Source organism: Aptenodytes forsteri, unplaced genomic scaffold (genome assembly GCF_000699145.1).
Source record: "Aptenodytes forsteri isolate BGI_AS27 unplaced genomic scaffold, ASM69914v1 Scaffold65, whole genome shotgun sequence".
Taxonomy (NCBI): Eukaryota; Metazoa; Chordata; class Aves; order Sphenisciformes; family Spheniscidae; genus Aptenodytes; species Aptenodytes forsteri.
Window position 1 is genome coordinate 8,916,562 of NW_008795127.1, and position 9,894 is coordinate 8,926,455.

A 9,894-nucleotide genomic window follows, 5' to 3' on the forward strand; every position below is an offset into this window, starting at 1 on the left:
AGTTTTACATAAAAGTCCACTTTGTCAGGGATGTTAAAAGCACGTGCCACATTCATAATGAACAAGAAGGTACAATATTTTGGAACAGTTTACAGTCTGCACGCAGTCCAAGGCTAGTAGATGTTGAGAAAAAGCTAAATGGCACATGCTCCCTACAAACAGCATGACACACAACTTCCATGAAATATCTCGGGAAATCAAAAGCAGACACTTCCCCTAAACACAGTGGTGGTGTTCACAAGGAAATCAAATGTACAGCTACTGAAAAGTTCTGGCTTCACTGTCAGCTGATGAAGCCTGTCTTCTGTGGTGGGTTTTTTTTGTTTGTTTGCTTTTATACTATGCCTATGATTAGTGTCCCTCTTTTGAACCAGCTTCTTTGGGCACCTTTACCTGGGCACAAAGAGATTCTGCAAGCAGGATATATAGAATGTAAAAGTATAAAGTAACTATTAGTTGGTTACTACACACAAAAGACATTCTGGATTTAACGAGCTATTAGGCTAAATACTCACCACCCTGATAAGGCACGTGGAGAGCCTTTCCTAGCCAGGCAGCCACCAGGCAGGAGGAGAAGAGTTAGACTAACTAGCCTCCCTGTTTTTTTTTCCTTTAAGATTTTATACCTTCCCAAACTGGTGTTTGCCCTCTTGAATTCTTGAGCTACTAAGAAGTCCTGTCTCAACGGGGGCTTTAATTTTACACTTTTTACCTTTCTACAGACTTTTTCCACAGCTCTTTCTCAGCAGAGTCAAGGGTACACAGCTGTGCTATATCAGAGTTGATGCTTGGTGTACAGGCAGGTAAGCCTTGGGGAGCCTTCAACAGGGGCTACAGGGAGAGGGCTACACAACCGCAGAGAAGTCAACCTCCTTTGTGAAAATAATGTAATTATCACAGGTGTACTGTGGTAGCCAGCAAAACCTGTATGGTGGCACGTCTTAGCTACTTTTCCTTTATCTGTCATCTGCCGTCAAGATAGCAGCAACAAACTGCAGCAAGGTTAGTCATGCCTGGGTTATCTGAGGCAAGCCGTTACATCCACGCGATGCCGAGGAGGTTGGTGCATGTGACAGAGGACCTTTCATGCCAGACTCTGAGAGGTTGTTCTTGTGGTCAGTGTTGCCTCCTGGGGTTACAACTTAGATACTTAACTTTGCTTTAAATGTAATTTTGTTCAGGCTTCCTATTACTTTGCTGTAATAAATGTATTGTTTATATAAAAATTGTCTCCTTTTTTCTAAATTTATTTCCATACTTTACAAGAGGGAATACTCTGATTACCTAATTGTGTGGATCTAAGTTCCATGATACGGTTATGCAAAAGAGGCTGTTTGTGAATCTAAGCTGTATTAGCACTGAATTTGTGCATATCAAAGGAAAAATGAGCACAGCTTATGGGCAAACTGTTCTTTAGAAGGTCTTTAAAAGTTTTTTTCTGTACTTCAGAGGATTTATGGCCAAATAATTGTTTAAGCCTGTCAGGTGTCAGGCTCCACATAATACTCCTTGATTTGAGAAATAAGAGGGGGTATGTTTTGGCAAGGTTGTTACCTAATTTTGTTAAAACAGTTTCTCCTGCTTTGCTCAACCAACAATCTAGTCAAGTGTGCAGCTGGGCTACAAGCCTTTATAATGAGGTAGTAATGATGTCACAATATTTCTTAAATATAACTTAAAATTTTTAAAATAATGTAAAATTTAAGTTAACTGACTCTTCCAAAGCACCAGCTACAAAAGGATAGGGAAGACTCACAACACATTCTGTACCATGTTACTTGATTTGATAAAATTGGAGCCAACTGGCTTTCATTCTGCTGAGACTTACAGGTGCATTGGAATTTTCCTGGTGGCTGGATGTGTGTTCTAGGGGTGGAATCAGACAGATGCTGGATTTTTTAGCATTGGATGGTTTACAGGACCTAGCTGAACTTTTAAGCTTCTTAAGATTCGACAAAGAAATATGAAAAAGGGCCTTGTAGTTCACAGGAAAGGTTCTATAAGAAAGCAGGTGTTGGGGTGTTAGTAGGTGTGCTGCATGATGCAGAAAGGAACATTTAAATGCATACTGATTATTTTACGTTATTACTTTATGCAAAAGGGAGACAGGAAGAGCTGGACAAAACCTCATGTGCTCTCATGGCCAGACCCTCATGATTTTTCTACTTGGGAAGATAAGCTCCTGATGATTAGCACAACAAAGAGTGCGCTAGGAACTGTAAGTTAATACAGCCGTTTTGTACTAATTATGCACAATTTAATGAGCTAACCTATGTTGATATGCAAAAGGAGACAGGAAGAGCTGGACAAAACCTCATGTGCTCTCATGGCCAGACCCTTTTCTACTTGGGAAGATAAGCTCCTGATGATTAGCGCAACGCGCAACGCGCTAGGAACTGTAAGTTAATACAGCCGTTTTGTACTAATTATGCACAATTTAATGAGCTAACCTATGTTGACCGTTACTATCATGCATTCCATTCAAGTCGGTTAAAGGATTTGTTTTTAATTGAAGCAGAAGTTGAATACATTGAATTTAGGGGCGACATACTAAAAAAAATAGGGAAAGATTTGAGATAATCAGTTGTTTCCGTAATCTTTATTTCAGTCTGGAATAAGAGTGGAGGAGATCTCCAGGAGGAAAAAACAGTTGACCTTACAAAGGATCAAGCGCTGTTTATATAGTGCTAAAACTCTTTTTAGTATTTTCTTATACTAATAATAGGATATACATTCCCTTTTGGCAGGAAGATGTTACAAAAAGGCTAAAAAAAATTCCAACGAACATACATAGCTTCCTATTAATCATTTGTATCGGAAAGTAGAGCTTACTTTCTTCACCAGAGATGAGGGAGTTTAACTGTGTGCTTAGGCATATCACAGCTTAGTTGAAGTCTATGTACTTGCTAAAATCAAGAAACAAAATACATCCTTCAGCTGTAATGCATGCAAAGTGAGTAGCTTTATGTAAGCCTCAATCCACTTTATGAAATTATGACTAGAAAAAGGGTCAGAGTAGAAGAGGAAAGCTATAACGACATTAACCTGAAACAACTCCAATATATTGCTTGTCTCTGGGGACTTTCCTATTAGTTATTTGAAATCATTTTACAAATACTGTATTCAAGCCAAATTTAAAAAAAAAAAAGTTGTGTTTTAGAAGAGAAAGCAATTGTAGGTTGAAAACGAAGCACATTCCTGTTTAAATCCTGACTTAGTAGTTGGACTTTAGGCAAGCCAGCTGGTCTATAATTCTCTTTTAAAACTGGAAATGAACGCTCACTATCCCAGTTTTTATAAATCCCTATCAAAAATAAGATCTGGGGCTTATTTTATTACATTTTGAGAGGAGAATGAGAGAATAGGGCATGCTGTGCAACCACAGTTCATGGGAGGGGAGGGCTCTGGGCTGGGCTGGTAAGAAGAGAGCAAGCTTTGGGGCAGGAGTTACAACAGGAGCATGCTGGACCAGGCCAAGTGGGAAGTATGAAGGGGCAGCTAGCTCGGGTGCCACTCTGGTACCTCCGACAGCAACGCCAATTTGGGAGCAGCAGTTTCTTCCTCATGACTATTTCTACCAGTGAAAGAGCTGCTGGTAATTTGTCCCACTCACCCGACTCATTTTTGGCATCGCACACAGGAGCTTCACTTGAGAGCGCCAAAAAAAGGAATCCAACTTCTGACATCAGCATTGCACTAGTTCCACATCTTGGAAATATGAAGCCACTTTTGCTTACAGATTTGGCTTTTATAAAGTGTACTGTTTTCCCAACTGTGTGCTTCATTTGAGGAATCACCTCTAAAATAGGTGAATTTGTAAAGTCCTAAAGTGCCGTAAGTATACCTATGACATATTATGAAGAATCATTACAGCTTTCACAGCAGGATGTTATGCCTCACAAATATATTAATGGTTTTTTGAAAAAGTGGACATGGGAACAAAGGGATCTTCTCCATGCTGCGCACATGCTTCGGTATGGGATGGGGGTTTTCCCTTTTTTTTTTTTTTTTTTTTTTTTAATAGGTCTCACAAGAAAATTAGTTTCTCAAGAAAAAAATGAGACAGTTCTTGAGGCCAGTTTAAAACCTGGAAGGCTTGAGAGGGCTTCTGGGGACGTGCCAGGGGGCATCTGGTCAACATTTTAGCAGATATGCTAAAATGATAGATGACAAAATGATAGAAGAGCTAGGAAAAAATCTCAGTACTGAGGGACTGAGTAACAAGCTTCATTGTCATTGGGAAAAATACCAACTGCATCACACAGTTGGTTTTAAATTACTCTGACATTCTCGGTACAGAGATCTGGGAGTCATTTTGCATAGTTTTGCATAGTTGCAACACATAAGATCAGTGGTCTATGACAGCCAAAAGGCAAGTAGAACATTAACGATTCCTAGGAAGAAATTGGGGAAGAACAGATTATGCTACAGAGCAATTCTATGGCACGTCCTCATCTTGAATATTGCGGTGCCTCCAATCCATCTCAAAGAGCTGAGAGACAGAAAAAAGAAGGGGGGGAAGATCAGAGGTACAAAATGGTTTCTTCACAAGGGATCAAGTAACTCACTTTCCAGGTTGAAAACAACTCAAGATGAAGAATATGGTATCTGTAACAGTGTGAAAGATGGATAGGGAATGAGTAATTGCTGTTTTTCGTAAAACGACAACCAGTTGGCACTCGGTGAAATCAGATTGAAAACAAACAGAAAGTAAGCGTTTCTTTTTACAGCACGATTCCATCGTGGATCGTCTTGCCACAGGATATGCTGGAAACAAATAAAACGGCTCCAAAAGGCACCATCCACACAGAGACTTGGTGGCTGTGAAACGTCTGGATTTGCATGATCCAAATGCAACCTTTGTCTCCGGAAGCTCCTCAGCTCTGATCACAGGAGGGCATACCGGTGAAGGACCTCTTTCCAGAAGGATCACTAGCCAACGTGGGAGACAGGGTGACCGTTGTGGTGATTCTAATATTCTTACAGCTGTTGAAAACCCAAGTTAAGAGCCTTGCCACATGAAATAAAACCCAGGTAGCTAATACCTAGGAGTGGAGACTGAAACATCTTCATGTGCAGAGAGCACAAGATTTAAGATTCCTGAGAGAGAAAACACACCTTTAAATCATTTTAATTACAATATAGTGCTTTTCTCTGCTGATGAAGGGTAAGAAAATACTAGGGTGGGAATGGAGGTTTTTCCCATTGTCTTTGACATACAGATTGTTCGAGAGCAATGGCACCTCCAAAGGAGATGCTAGGACCTTGCATTAAAAACCCCTCTTACCCGAACTTCTAAGTGTTACTTCTCACATATGCATGTGAGAAGTTGGTTCTCACATGAGAAGCAATGCTGTGTTGGTTAGGCACATTGGCAAGCTCAGGTATTTCGGAGCAAGAAACAGCTTTAAAGCTTCCTCCCAGAGGCGTGTTTTAAACCTGCTCTTCCCTCAGTCCAGCTGTAGGCTGAGGTCTGCAATGGCTGAACCGGACACGCGCACGGTTACTTCCTGCTATATCATTGCACGTGTGATACTTCAAAATACAAATGTGAAACCTTACCCAGCAGCAAACGCGTGCCATTTAATCACTCCCGTTCTCCTGATTAGCTCCACGGATCCAGCAGATCATCATAATCTCGGGAGCCGCCTCCGGCCGTTGCCAGACGTGCAGCCTGCCCCTGTCTGGGTAGGGGTTTCACACCGCGCTTGCTGAGCAGCTGGCAGCTCGGGCGGGCGGCTGCCGCTCAGCCAGCTGCTCTGCCGGCCCGGCCTTCTCCCCTTGTGCGCTCTCCTCCGCTTCTCCCCGCACAGCGAGCACTTGCACGGGCTGAAGGGGCTCCTTCTTGTTGACTTGCTGCTCCCGCAGCATGGTGCATGACTTGCGTCTACAATGCAGCCTTCAAAGTCGGTTGACAGCTGCAGGTTATCTAGCACGTGCAGGGTACGAGAGGAAAAATGAATGCAGTCCTTCATAAAATCTAAGGGGACCCTAAAAAACACACTTAGCTCTTCAACGCAAGCACGTAGCCATATACACTGGCTGCAGGACACTGCACCGGCAGAAATGTTTCCTACTTAGCGTGGCTTATTTAGAAGATGATTTAGACGTTGTTAATAATCCGTCATTGATGTTTAGGCATCAGCTACTGCAACCAAATTCACCCTTTCCTGTATCAGTTACGCTGTTTTAAAATGCTAGTTATCCTAAGATAACTAAGATCCTAAGATATCCTAAGATTAGCAATTACATTTAAACTACAGAATTAAGCCAAACAAAATTATTTATTTTGGCATTAGATTTAGATAGAACCTAATTTTAGCTTAATTTGGAAAAAAAAAAAAAATCTAATGCACTAGAAATGTGCTTCTACTGTGGATTAGAGAGAGTAGAAAAGGATATGTAGCATTCCCTGTAAGGAATGAACTGAAAATTTTGGGGTTTAGAAGCTGTTCATGCCAAGATTGCCTATCCTGAAAATAGAGTCCTACATCATCACTGAGCAACTGGAAAAACACCACCACAAAGGTTATACACTATGGATTTTTAATCCTGAATAATTTCCTTTGAGTTTTGGCAAAGGAAATCTATCCAACTCTTCATTTCTCTTTCATCTCAAGACTTTTTCTCATTTCAAGGGTGAAAGTTGTATTTGTTTGAATATCCTACCTATCAGATGATTGTGCAATGTCTTTATCATGCATCCTTTTTTGTTTACTGCAGTATCACACTGTGAAAGTAGTTCATAGAAGACTCTTGCTTTTTAGTTTTGCAAAGCTGTGCTTCTGGTAAGCAGAAGACATTACGACTGTATGTCAAAACTATGTATTACCGTGTATGGTCGTATATCTTAAAAATCCCAGGAAATTTTGAATTGCTCCATCAAAAAAACCAACAGTAAACAAGTGGTAAGTATTAAACCAGCAATATATAAGTAGCATAGTAACTGGTATTTATTAGCATTAAAGGGAACAAACAGAAACAAATGCTTTAAATCATGGCTGTTAATGTTTCGATTCTTTAGGAATTATAATGTTTTCATTTATCTGAAGTAAATACGTACAAATTATGTCCCCAAGGGACTGTCATCTCGTCTCCAGCGGCGCTCTCAGTAACTGTTAGATCCAAGAATCCATTTACTTTTCGTCACATCTTACAACCTGAACAGTTATGCGTTTCTGGTTTTGCTATATTGCTTTACTTCAGTTAAATAAAAACGCTAGTTGTTTTATTTTCCTCATCATTTGGAAAGCATAATCCACTTGATGGTCTCACGAACTGGAAATCTGTGCCTCAGCCAAGGTCGTTGATGTACAAGACCCCCTGGTATTCCTTGGTTCAGGGTTCTAATGCAGCTACTCAAAGATGCCTCAAAACTTTTGCCTGGTGCTGGGGGTTTATGTCCAGTTCTTACATTAGCAAAGAAAATACTTGAAGTATAAACTCGAGGCGTATCTGTGTCCAAACCTGCATTGGCTGAGCTGAGCTAGCGCAAACCCACATGAACAGACCCAAGGCAAGAGCCTGAAATAGTAACGAGATGCAAATTGTCCCATTTATTGCCTTGAGATTAAAATCCAAACACCATTCATTGATTTCTACAAACAACGTAATAGGTGACCAAACTGCAAAAAGTAGAGGGATATTTATAGTGCTATTGTCTCACTTAAGATGACTCAGCCTGGTTGCAAGTCAGAAGGACCGGGTTGCAAGCGAAGCCTTACTGTGAAAGGTTTGATGTATGTATGGCAGCCGAGGAACTGAGCTGGATGAGCATCCTGCCGTGTGCACAGGCCAAACGAGTTCCTTGCTAAGGGCTACTGGATGAAAAGTCCAGCACGGGCAAGACAAGTCTTTTAGCTTCCAACAAACAGCAGACAAGTCAGGCTTTCTTCTTGAATCTCAAGGAGGCAAGAAATCTGTGGGTTCGGTTTGGAATAGTACATACGATTTCCCCAGGCTTCCGCAAATCCGCTTGACTGTCATCAAGCTAATCAAATTACTTTCATTTACACTTTCCTCTTTAACGTAGATGTGTTCCGAACAACTTCAGCAGGAACAAATCCCTGGCGAGGTCAGATTGTGTACTTACTTGGGACTCTAAGCACGCCTGCTAATTCGGGGAAAGACAAAAACATTCAGGACCAGGATTTTTGGTAGAGCTTTACCAGCTGTTTCAGAGCTAAGGCACATTTTCACAGCCCTCTCTCTGTGTTCATGCATGTTAGTAACAACTGACTCGTGGATAATGCTCCTAGCTCCTTTAAACTGGCCATGCAACTGCTTATTTTTAAGAAATTGTGAAAGCAGTTACTTTAAAGCTGTTTTAGAAACGTTCATAGTGAAGCATTCAGACTCATTTCCTGGTGTTTGATTTAAGGTTTGAGTTAATTTTTTTATGTGGTTAAAATTTATGTTGCGGAATAAAAGAAAATTTATTTGGCTTTACAATAAATATTGAGTTAATTCACATCTATTAACGAACACATAGGTATGCCAGCCCATAGGACAACTTCAAGTCTTTTTTAATGCCACTGTCTGTCTTTGTGGTTAGGTCAGATGATAAACGTACCCAACTGGAAATACAAATGGTAACGCAAAGTGAAATTCTTACTGCGATTTTTGAAGAGTAGTGAGGGACCTATATTCCAGGAAACCAGTTGGCCTGGTTAATGGATTAAGAAAAATATGGTGTGTATTAGCTGGAAATAGATATAAACATAAGACAAGAGGGTCCGTCATGCATTTCTTTCTTTCTTCACACAGTCACCGTTCTTACTAGTTCTTTCTACCCAGACACATTGTTTCCAGTGACAATAACCCTGCCGTCCGCTCTAAGACACTCAGACGCAGTTAAAAATCCCCAAAAGTCATCTAAGTGCAGTCTGGGTGGGAGTGTTGATCTGCTCGAGGGTAGGAAGGCTCTGCAGAGGGACCTGGACAGGCTGGATCGATGGGCCCAGGCCAACTGTATGAGGTTCAACAAGGACAAGTGCCGGGTCCTGCACTTCGGCCACAACAACCCCATGCAGCGCTACAGGCTTGGGGAAGAGTGGCTGGAAAGCTGCCCAGCAGAGAAGGACCTGGGGGTGTTGGTAGCAAGCTGCTCACAGGTAAGTGGGTAGCTGCCACGAAATCACGAGACTGGAAGAAAACCACTCGGAAAGAAGGTGGTACTAATGGAAGACGTGGGGGAAAAGGGAAGGATGACGACTGAATTCCCACGGCTAGTTAGTGAAGCAGGAGGTCAACACACACGTTGCTACGGCAAACTGAACGTGACCCAACTCGGACAAAATACCAGTTTTCAATACCCTATCAAATTAACAGCTATGATTGTGAACTCCCCTGTATTTAATACTTACTAGGGATGTGATGGGAAGCCAAAGAATTTTGAATTGTTTGAGGGCAAACCCAACTTGTTCCCAAGTACAAAAAAAAAAGTATGTCCTGTGAGAGGTATTAACTAGATGCAACAGAATGAAAACATTATATTCAATTTAGAAATCTTATGTATACACAATGTTACCTTAAGCAGAGACATTAAACCTTGAAAACAGCATTAATTATACATGATATATGCCTTTTATTTTCTCCAAGAAAATAAAGGAGCAAGAAAGGAAAAAAAAATTCTAATACAGTTGATATAAAACACCATGTTTGCCCACCTAAAATATGAATTTGAGGCAAGACGCTTTGAAGGAAGTCTCATTTTCAGATCACGGGCTTCTGATAATCATATGAACTCTGATAATCGTACTAACTGCTAATTGTCAGTTACCAGCATACAAAATGAGCATCCTCCAAACATTACAGTTTGCAAGAGCTAGCTCTGAAACAGGCATTACCTTTTCAGCACTTAAATGGCGTGGGGTTAAACACTCTGCCCTCTGT